The sequence below is a fragment of the Pipistrellus kuhlii genome, unplaced genomic scaffold (assembly GCF_014108245.1).
Source record: "Pipistrellus kuhlii isolate mPipKuh1 unplaced genomic scaffold, mPipKuh1.p scaffold_m20_p_4, whole genome shotgun sequence".
Taxonomy (NCBI): Eukaryota; Metazoa; Chordata; class Mammalia; order Chiroptera; family Vespertilionidae; genus Pipistrellus; species Pipistrellus kuhlii.
This window is the reverse complement of record NW_023425540.1, coordinates 22,392,781-22,405,169: the sequence shown is the minus strand read 5'-3', so window position 1 is coordinate 22,405,169 and position 12,389 is coordinate 22,392,781.

Below are 12,389 nucleotides of genomic sequence, written 5' to 3'. Positions count from 1 at the left end.
ATATCTTACCTAATTATAGAAAAACATGTAAATTGACCATACCTCCACTAGGCCCACAGCCAATCAGAGTGTGTGTGCAAATTAGAAGGCCAAAGATGGTGGCTGCCCAGTTGCTCCAGGCACTAAGTGGCCCGAGTGCAGATTGGTCTGGGCAGGATGCCTGGTATGAGGGGGATGGGAGGGAGGTGGGGGAAGGGGAATCAGCGAAGAGATCTACAGGAGTGGAGTGCTACAGCAGAGATAAGACTGCAGACTCTGGATTCTGCAGCAAAGAAGAATACAGACTCCGGCCAGAGTGAAGGCCTGGGTCCCGGGTGCTGGAGGAAAACTGGTACTGGAAGCCAAGAGAAGGAAGGCCTATTGCATGAATCTCTTCATGCAACCGGCCTCTAGTGATAAAATAATAAAACACATTAACTATCGTGACACATAAAGAAGTCTATTATTTTACATAAAAATAGTCTTGAATCAATCATTCTATCATGAATGGTCATCATAAATTCTTCAAGTACAAAATGTTTTCTAACATACTGCAGATTAAACACTCATGATTTTTATTTCTTTCTTATTCAGCAAGGTTGTAGAAGTAAATCAGTCAGTATTCATTTACTCTTTTAGCTATTAAATGATAGCAACATAACTCACTCTGGTCAGTCAAAAGCAAAACAAAACACAAAGCAAAACAGAAAAAAAATTGAAGCCAACCAACTGAAAAGTAAGGAACTAATCTGAATTGGTCAGGGCCTCAGACAGAAATGAGGCCAGAGTCAGGTCGCATTTCTGTATGACTTAGCTCTAGGTTCTCACATGGTGCTTCTAGAAGCTCCAAGTTTATAACTCCATGCCATTCTGTCTGTTTTCAATCTCAATGTAAGGACAGAGTCAGTTTTCTTAAAAGTTCCACAAAAGTCTAGAAGGAGTCTCTTTTCCTCCGATTAAGCTGGGGAACTTCTTTCAGCTAAACTAGCTAGGAAGATGTGCTGCTTGAGTGACTGCTGATGCTCCACATCTGCCCCTTCTCCAGGCACTCTCCAGATCTGGGAGGAAAATTGGCTCCACCTTGAAGACATGGAATGAGCTTAGAGATGCTTAGAAGGTATAAATGGCAGCAGCTTCCATACAACTTCGGGATGTGTCCATGAGTGCCTCTCTGAAGAGGGGCTGTTCAAGTGGAGGCAGAATCAGCATATGATGCTGTGCTCCCAGATGCTCCTTTTTCATGTTATCTCACTCTCAGCAGTCTTGGCAACCGTGCTGTTTTTCTGCTGCATGTGAGGGGACCATGCGGACTATTAAATTTTTAATGCAGCATAAGCATATATATATATATGCTTATATACTGACGGGTCAATCGGTCACTATAACATTCACTGACCACCAGGAGGCAGAAGCTCAACTCAGGAACTGCCCCTGATGGTCAGTGTGCTCCCACAGCCGAACTCCAATGAACCTTCCCCCTGGCTGGCCGAACCTCCCCCGGCCGGCTGGCCCCAATTAGCCCTGATCAGAACCTCCCGGGGCCCCAATTGGCCCCAACCCCAATCACCAGCCAGACCAAGGGACCCCACCTGTGCATTAATTCATGCACTGGGCCTCTAGTTTATATATATTGACACAAACATATAGCATTTTATGTTATCAAGCTTAAGAATGTTCAAATAAATTCAAACTGAAATTCTATTTTTAGGTGCATTTAAGATACTCTAATAATGACTTTTAAAAGCTATACATATTCATGACTAATGTTTCCACTGGGTTAAAACACAACTGCTAACTTAGGTCTGCAGTCTGCCTCAACTATGAATTTCTTATAGTGTGGATTAATTTGCTACAGAGGGTCATATGCCACACACACACACACACACACACACACACACACACACACCTCACTCCTCAGGCAGTTTGTTGGGCAATATATATTCTATATGGTCATAAGAGAATGAAGATGTCAGAAGAGATTGAATAGATTGTGGGTACTTGCTGACTCTTTGAAGTAGGGTTTAATAGTAGCGTTGGAACTTGCTGTGCTCTAAAGTTTTTACCCTATTTCTAATAAATAGTCATTTGGATATAGGAATAATTTCCTTCAGCACAAGTAAAATGCCACCATTTGAGTAATCTCCACCATATCAAATTATGTCTTACTCCCAGAGAAGAGAAAAAAAAAATCAATTTTCAATAAGCATCATTATGGCAGAGTGGAGGAGAAGGAATGCTACTGAAATATTAGGAATAAGTATCTAATGTAACTTAAGCTTTGCAGATTTACTTTGTGTTCCACCTGTTTATTAGGTGAGTTGGATTTTGAGTTTCCAGGAGGAGCAATGGCCTCTCCAATGTATATGCTGGGAATGGGCCTCACATCAGCAGGGATCAGCAGACCAGAGCAAGGTCAATGGACACAGAGGCATTGAATAGTGAAATACTTCTGGGGTTTGCTCCAGAACCTCACTGGAATGCTGGATTTTCTGCCCTATTCTGCAGAGTCAGGCGAGATTACATTTCTATTTCCATTTATTTCCTCCTCAGGGAGCACATTTCCAGCTGTCCCGGCAGCTCGCTGGAATTCTGTGTGAGGGGCTTGTGGACAACAGAATCTGAGGGAACTGATACAAGTGAATTTTAGGCATGGCCACTGCCTCATTACCAGCAGTCCTCTTCTCTGTCACTATTTGCATGGCTGGAAACCAATAAATCCTCAATTACAGGAGCAGAAGCTAGATGGCTGAATTACAGTTGGAGGAAACTGCCTGACCTTCACCAAATCAGAACAAAAGCAAAACTGTGATGCTATGGAGATTTCTCATTTCGTTGCTGCAGCCATGCCTATCCCATCATGACCTAGACAGCTATGGTTTGATACTGCAAAGTTTATCACATAACTGTCTTATTACTCTGGTATTCAGTGCGGTGAGGTACTACACTGTATTACTTCACTGTGGTGTCAGGTCTTAGTGCCTCACCAGGTTATCATATTATATTTTGGCATACACTACATGTAATAAGATATTACAGTAGGAATTACAGTGCAGTCTTCAATATTTCTGCTTTACTTCTCTGGTTCATGATTCTAAACACACTTGAATGTTTTTAAAGACTTGAATGTCTTTAATGTTTACCACCAAAACGGTTGAAAGAAAGAAATCTAAAACTACTTCTGGTGGGCTCAGCATCAACATTTATTCATTAATTAATTAATTCAATAAATATTTATTGACTTTTGGAGAATCCAAGATGGCTGCACAGGTAAACACCTAGCTGCAGCCACATACAACAATTTCAATAAAATACAATTAAAATATAAAATAGACATTACCCAGAACTACAGGAAAGTCAACTGACTGGATATTCTACAACGAGAAGCAAGGAGAAAACCAGAAGGAAGAGCAGAGGAGCTGTAAAAGCCCACGGTACAGAGACACGCGGCAAGCGCAGAGAGAACGGAGCCGGAGAGGAAGGGCAGCTAAGTGCCTAGCAGGAAGGAGATAAAAGCTTCGACTGTGCTGGGCCCCAGTTCCAACTGCTCTGAACCCCAGTTCTAGGCCAGACCCTGGGGACCCAGGCTCATCCATAGGGAGCTGGGCTGTAAGGCGAAACTCCAAGGGCGCGGTGAAAGGAGGTCCCGGAGGCACACATATTGCACGCAGAGAAGGGACAGTTGGCTGTGCTGCAGGATTGCCCTGGTGGGAAGGAGACAAAAGCTCCGGACTGCTCTGAACGCCACCTCCAACTCCACTTTCAGCTGAACTGAACCCTAGTTCCTGGCTCATTGGGGGAGAGGCTAGACTGTTTGATAGCAGGTGAAAATTGAGGGCACCTTTCTCTCAGAGGTGCTTGCAGCGAGTACTGAAGGACCCTGGGGATTATTGAGACTCAGGAACCATATAGGGCAGGGCTGACAGAAGCCAAGGCTGCAGGCTCCACCCTGAAACCCCGCCCCATCAGGGAAGCTGCGAAAATGCAACAAAATAGATCACAAACGAAAGAAATGGAGGACAAAAAGCGACTGGATATAGAGTTCAAATCTACTCTTATAAGGTTTTTCAAGAATTTCCTAGAAAAGGTCAATAAGAACTATGAGGATATGAAAAGGGATCAACTAGAATTAATAAGGAATCAACAAGAAATGATAAGGGATCAACAAGAAATAAAGAATACATTGTCTGAAATAAAAAATATTTTACAGAGTCCTAAAAACAGAAGGGAAGATCGCAAGAATTAAGTCAAAGATTTGGAACATAAAGAGCCAGAAGACACTCCTCTGCAGAAGCAAAAAGGCAAGAGAATCTAGAAAACTGAAGATAATGTAAGAAACCTCTGGGATAACTTCAAGCGAACCAACATCAGAATTATGGGGGTCCCAGAAGATGAAAGAGAGCAAGATATTGAAAACATATTGAAAGAAATAGTGACAGAAAACTTCCCCCACTTGGTGAAAGAATTAGTCTTACAAGTCCAGGAAGCACACGGAACTCCAAACAAAAGGAATCCAAAGAGGACCACACCAAGACAAATCATAATTAAAATTCCAAGAACAAAAGACAAAGAGAGAATATTAAAAGCAGCAAGAGCAAAGAAGCTAGTTACCTATAAAGGAGCACCTATATGATTGTCAGCTGATTTCTCAACAGAAACCATGCAGGCCAGACTGGAATGGCAAGAAATATTCAATGTGATGAATAGTAACAACCTATAGCCAAAGATAATCTACCTAGCAAAGCTATCACTCAGAATCGAAGGCCAGATAAAGAGCTTTACTAATAAAAAAAAGCTAACGGAGTTCATCACCACCAAACCAGAATTATATGAATGGCTGAAGGGGGTTCTTTTGGAAGAGAAAGTAAATAAAGATAAAAATTATGAACAACAAATATGTAACTATCAACAAGTGAATCTAAAAACCAAGGAAATTAAATAAAAAAAAACCCTGATGAACAATATTAACTGTTGAATATAATAGAATCAGAGGAAGGGGGGTGAACTGACGATTCTTGGGGAAAAGGGGAGAGGGGGATGTGGGAAGAAACTGAACATAAACTGTGTACCTACCTATGGATGAGGACAATGGGGGGTGGGGAAAGGTCAGAGGGTGGGGTGGGAACCTGGTGGAGGAAAGCAATGGAGGTGGGGGGGGGGGGAAGGAACATTTGTAATAATATGAACAATAAAAATTTATTTAAAAAAACATTTATTGACTTTTGACCATACATGTATCAAGACCCCAGGTATAAGTAAGCAAACAGGCACATTCTCTGCCATAAAATGACCTATATAACTGGTAGGGGTAACAGCCAAGTGAAATTATCATTATAATGAGATAAAATGTCAGTGACAACTATTGATATGAATTATTTAGGGGAATACAGAGAAGTAGCATTGTAGGAAGCAGGGGTGACAGTAGGGAGAGCAAGAGAGAGTTTCATAGAGGGCACACCTCCTGATCTGAAAGTTTTCAAGGATGAGTAAGAGTTAACCAGGTGAATGAGGGGGTTTCTGGAAGAGGAGACATGAGTAGACACATCAAGCCGACCCAGCATGGAAAATGTGTGCCAGGACCATAAGCTGTGCGATGTTGTTGAATCTAAAGTGCCACAAAGAAGAGGAATGGCTGGGAACGTAACCAAGGGCTTGATCAGTGAGAGGTGGTTAGGAGCTTTACAATTTCTATCTCATGAGGAATATGAAGTCACCATGAAAAGGGTTTTATAGGTTATCCAGGGAGTGCATTTTTGACAGACTGCTCTGCCAGGGCTGAAGGTGAGAGTGAAGGCAGATACACTTAGAGGCAAAAACACCCACCTGAGGCTGCCCATGTAGGGCCAGAGGGCTGGTGAGTGGGAAGGCTTGAAAATCCCAGACAAGGACAAGTCCGTGGGAAATGCAGTTGGAAGAATGGGAGGAACACCTGAGTGTCTCTCAGGGTTCTTGATGTGGAACATTAATTGTTTTCTCTTTATGAAAGGAATTCTAAAGTCTAGAAAATAAAAAAAAAGAGTCTAGAAAATAATAATAATAAAAAAGAATATTAACATAATTGATTACAACATATCAGCATTGCCATTATGAATATTTGGTGGTAGTATGTGCTTCAAACACACATGAGCTCCAGGAGCACTCCTGGATTGTTTTTGCAATAAGCTGAATCATATTCCTAAACCTAAACCAACACTTGCTTCCTGCTACTAACACCGAGGGTTCTTAGCACATTATCCGTGAGCCTTAATAACTTCCCAGCAAATTGGTGGGTAATAACCTGGACACTTTTAGGAGGACCTGCTCTTTGCCAAGTGATCTTTAATAAGCCAGGTAGAGGAATATTCTACAAAGTACTTTATGGAGCTACCAGACTCAGACTCCCCGGCTCTGTAACTCTTCCACCCTGAGAATTATTGCTGACTGTTCATTACTCCTTTTATTATATCTAAGACACAAGAAATTGTTTGAAGTGACTTATTGTTCATAATTAGAAGCTATGATTAAAACTGCACTAACATTACTCCAGGGCGCTCTGTTCAACGTGGAATTATTTCAATAAAAGTGTCAGTGGGTGGTTATGTTGGCCTCCTCCCTGGAAAATACTCCATTTATAGAACTTCTCAGATTTAATAGGGAGATTCCCTCAAGACCCAGCTCTGTTAATTAAATGAAATGAAAACATCTTATACTACAACCACTGGGCATTTATTCACAGAACATTCAAAGTAGACAAGAGTGAAAAGAACCTGTAGTCAGTGGCATTTGGGGATCCACAATTAAAAGGATTTTTTTAAAATATTATGTAATTTATTTAATATAAATATTGGGGATTTTTCTAAATTTTTACTTACCATATATAAAAATGAGCTTTTGATCTTAAAAATTAAGCTGTTGTATATGTTATAAAACTTTTAATTTAAAAATTTTTATCTTTATTGTTGAAAGTTACAGATGTTCCCCCTTTTTTCTCCAATGACCCCCTACACTCCCCTCTCAGGCCTTTCCCACACTATTGTCTGTGTCCATGGGCTATGCATATACTCATGTAGTTCAGTAATCTCTTCCCATCCACCACCCACCCTCACCTTCCCTCTGAGATTTCACAGTCTATTCCATGCTTCTATGTCTCCAGATCTATTTTGTTCATCAGCTTATTTTGTTCATTAGATTCCGCATATGAGTGAGATCATGTGATACTTACCTTTCTCTGACTGGCTTATTCTACTCAGCACAATATTCTTCACGTCCCTGCTCACTGTCTCAAATGGTAAGAGATCCTTCTGTTTTTAAATGCTATAATCCTTATAGTGTTTCAATGATTTCTCAAAAGAGTATAACAAAAATGTCATCTCCAAACTAATACTGTCTTATAGCCTTCTAATGGTTCATAGGTTGAGAACTGCTGCTGTAGACCTAAGACCATCAGAAAACACAGATATTTACATTACAATTCATTAACAGTAGCAAAACTACAGTTATGAAGTAGCAACAAAAATAATTTTATGGTTGGGGTCATCACAATATGAGGAACTGTATAAAAGTGTCGCGGCATTAGAAAGGTTGAGAATCACTGGATCACATTAAAGAATGACATGAAATGAAGAGAGACTGTAAAGTAATAGAAAGTTCTGGCTATTTGGATTAGTATTGTGTTTGATCTGATTGTTTAATACTGTAATTGATATTTTTATTTTTCAGGATCAAGAAAAACAATATTTAACAGAGAAATTGTGGGGCATTTCCCTTTTGTGCACAGTTAAGTCATTGTTCTTTCCTTATCACCACTGTCTTTAGTCAAGGGCATGACACTGGTGGTGGAATCAATGGAATAACTCTTCCAGGGGCTGAAACATTGTTCTCATGGGGATAGTGGGGTGAGTAAAATGGAAAGTGAAGTGATTGTTTCGGAAGGAGAATGATTGAAATTGCTCTTGAAAACCTTACTTAGCCTTCTGTCTGAGAAAGCATCCCTCCCAATAATTGGGCAGTTTATTACTCCATTTGTACAACAAATAAGGGATCTGTGTCTCATCAAATATGCAAATGCATGAAAACTTATTTGTACAAGAAAAAAACTCACCAAGATTTGTTTATAACCTGAAGAATTCACCATCAAGAGAAAATATTTATAGGGATGGCTTATATTTCCTTAACTTCCCTCCTACAACTCTGCAGACTCTGCAAATATTCTTCACTGCAGTTTCATCTCTGGCTAGAGACTCGCCACAGGCAGCAAACCCCTTGTACAGACCAAGGCACTGAGCAGGCTCTGGGCACTCACCAGCCTCTCTCATATGCCTTTTCGCTCCAGCCATCTGAGAGCAGGTCCCAAATGGACAAAATCTGTCCATTGTTTGAAACTCAGGGGTTTACCAGAGTCACTGGCATAGTCATTTTAAAGGATAAGAGATGAAAACAGGATGGTCCAAGACCCTTAGGTCTATTAAAAACAAAAAAAAGTGGAGGTTTTCTCCACTTTTCAGAATTAATGACATCAATTTAAATGCTGGTACCCATGGCGACCAATTCTGAGAATAAGTTCTAAGAGACTTAATAGTATAATTCTATAAGAGATACATTAAAGCTCTGAAATCCAGATATCCAAATGGGTTTTTACAGACCTTCCTTGATGAAGTAATTATATGCAGACCAGGATTTGATATGTTATCAAATACAGAAAAGAATTGTGCTCTTCTAATTTTTTTTTTCTGACTTCAGTTTTTAAAATACTGGCACATGTTTTCTGTTACTTATGGTGGATAAAATGGTTAGCCATTGTTATTGGCTTGGTGCACAGAATTCATGAACATTAAAAGGGAATTAATATGAGGAAATATTTTAATATTGCTATTTGCCCATTCTCTATAATAGAACTGCCAGAGATTAAAGAAAATTATTGGGTCGGCAACTACGTAATTACGGGTTTCACACATATATGGCTTCAGTTGAATTTTTAGGTTTGCAGACATAGTACAAATGTAAAACACATTTTGTTATTTGATAGTTGGCTATTCAGCTGTTAATCAGTAAAAAAAAGTTTTTTGATCTGTTTTGTAGTTTTCGTTTGGCGTTCGTTGAAAAATGGAAAATCAAAAGGAACATTTTCGTCATATTTGCTTTTTTATTTCTGCAAATGGAAAAACGCATGGCAAGCTCATAAAAAGTTATGTGCTGTTTATGGTGATGAAGCCTTAAAAGAACGGCAGTGTCAAAATTGGTTTGCCAAATTTCGTTCTGGTGATTTTTCACTCAAAGATGAAAAACGCTCTGGTCGTCCAGTTGAAGTTGATGACGTCCTAATCAAAGCAATAATCAATTCGGACTGTCACAGTACAACACGTGAGATTGCAGAGAAGCTTCATGTATCACATACATGCATTGAAAATCACTTAAAACAACTTGGCTATGTTCAAAAACTCGATACATGGGTTCCTCACGAACTGAAATAATCACAGTTAATGCAACGCATTAGCAGCTGCGATTTGCTAAGGAAACGTAATGAAAATGATCCATTTTTAAAACGACTGATAACTGGCAATGAAAAATGGGTTGTTTACAACAATATCAAGCGGAAAAGATCGTGGAGCAGGCCAGGTGAACCAACTCAAACAACATCAAAAGCTGATATTCATCAAAAGAAGGTTTTGTTATCAGTTTGGTGGGATTACAAAGGAATTGTCTACTTTGAACTCTTACCACCCAACCGAACGATCAATTCTGATGTCTACATTGAACAACTAACGAAATTAAACAATGCAATTGAAGAAAAGCGGCCCGAATTGACAAATCGAAAAGGTGTTGTATTCCATCATGACAATGCAAGGCCACACACATCTTTGGTCACTCGGCAAAAATTAATGGAGCTTGGTTGGGATGTTTTGCCACATCCACCATATAGTCCTGACCTTGCACCATCTGATTACTTTTTGTTTCGATCTTTACAAAACTCCTTGAATGGTAAAAATTTCAATAATGATGATGATGTCAAATCGTACCTGATTCAGTTTTTTGCTAATAAAAACCAGAAGTTTTTGAACGTGGGATTATGATGCTGCCTGAAAGATGGCAAAAGGTCATTGATCAAAATGGGCAATACATTACAGAATAAAGTTATTTAGTTCCATGAAAAAATTGTCTTTGATTTTCTTTAAAAAATCCGCAATTACTTACTTGCCGACCCAATAGTAAAATGTATATGAAAATCTTTCTCCTGTCAGAGTCTGGGGCATGCTGTGGGACCCAGAGTCAAATCCCTGCCCACCCATGTGTGCCTCAAAATTGTGAGAGACCAAAATCTGGCCGACCCCACCCCCGTGGGATGATATCCAGCCCCAGCCAGCCCCACCCCTGTCAAGCCCTGCTGGGTGGGGGATGCAGCCTCAGGTTCCCCATCCCAACCTGGTGTCACACAGCCTCAGGTCCCTGCTGATCGCACATTATGGGAACCCACCACTGCTGTGGGTGCAGCCACCTTGTGACAGCATGAGGGTTAATTTGCATATTATCTCTTTATTATATATGATTCTACTCTATAACCCAAAGTGAAAACTGAAATATAAATCTTACCTTATCTGATTTACTTCCCTAATGTCCTAATTGAGTAGACAAGCTTGGATAATCTCTTTAACATGCCAACTTTTAGGGCTATTTAATTGTACTTTTGAGAAAATTTCTAAAGTCGGCAGAATAATACCAAGTGCCTCTCCATCTATTCTGGAATGTATTGAAAAAAAAAAAGATGTAAAGTTCTTTGAACATATTGTTAAGTTTAGCACTGTTCATATAATTTTAAAATATATTTCAGATTTCTAAAGAGTGAACAAAATATTGTTAATTATAAGTTTCATAGCCAGTAACATTGGCATATTATTAATATTTGTAATGTGTAATTATTAAAAATAGTATATGTTTTTGATGCATCTTAAATTTTACAAAATGAAAACTGACTGAAAATATTTCAAATAAGCTCTGGTAATACTGTTTTTGGATATGTCATTGTGTTTCTATTTCTGCTGTAACAAAATAGTCTATTACGTCACTGTTATTGAACTCTTAGATAAAACCTCTTTTGTAAATAGAACATTCAAGCAACACTATCAAGGCAGGAAAAATAATATATATATTAAAGTCTCATTTTTAGGACATAGTACCTTTAAAACTTGTCAATTTTTCTGTATTTTAATGCATTTCCCTTATAACTATCCATTACTTTTAGAGACAAGAAACAATAGCAGGCTTTTTTCTTTGTCAATTTAGTAACTGTGTTTCCCCCCATAATCACGTACAAAAATGGTAGTCCCATGATATAAGAGCTAAGAGTTAAAAGTTCTCTTTACTTTAAATTACTACTTTTGAATTTTTGATGTGTTTCACACATCATGGTAAATGTCTTTATCACATTTGATAAAGACATAATTTTTTGCATGTTTTTACCACAATGAACACCCTTTGAACTGTGTGCAGGTTGGATGTGATTTGTAGCAATATAATGGTGATTTCATAAGTAAGTAGATATTGAATACAAAATTCAAGACATTCTCAAATTTGATCATTTTAAAGAATAACATTTATGGTTTGCTTTTTAAAAAATCCTGGCCAACATAATACAATCTAATGCAAAAAAGATGAAAAACACAGAGCTACACAATATATATGTGACACAAATAATATGTAATTTCATCATCCAAAGATAATCTCCCATGATATTACAGTATATATCTTTGTAGAGTATATAAAAATACACACACACACACACACACACACACACATATATATATAATATAAACATGGGGGTTACATATATATTAGTGTATATATATATATATATATATATATATATATATATTTGCTGTCATTTTCTACATATCATTTTATAGCTGCTTTTCCCTCCCTTTGCAGTTTATTGGGCATATTTTCACATTTCAACAGGTCTCCTTCTTATTTATAAGACTATTTTGAAATACATCATATGCACAGTAGCACATTTGTTGAACTAATTATTTATTTTGAAATACTACATTTTTCCTATTATGGAATTAAGCATTCCATTATTTAGGAACAAAAATTGTTGATTAGAAAAAGTTAATAGAATATTTAAAATAGTTATCCCTGTCAAAATTCCAATAAAAAGCATAACAACGACAGAAATAAAACTGTAAAAAGTTAATTTTGAAGTCTAAACCAGTGATTCTCAGTCAGGGATACTTTTGATTTCCAGAGGATATGGCAGTAAATTGTCACAGCTGAAGGGGCGTTAGTGCATCTAGGGGTAGAGGACAGGAATTGTGCTAAACATCAACAATGCACAGGGCAGAATCCACAACCAGGAATGATTTTATTAATAATATCAATAGGCTGTGAAACTCTGACACAAACAGTTCTTGAGCACACAACACTGCTAGCAATCCCCCACG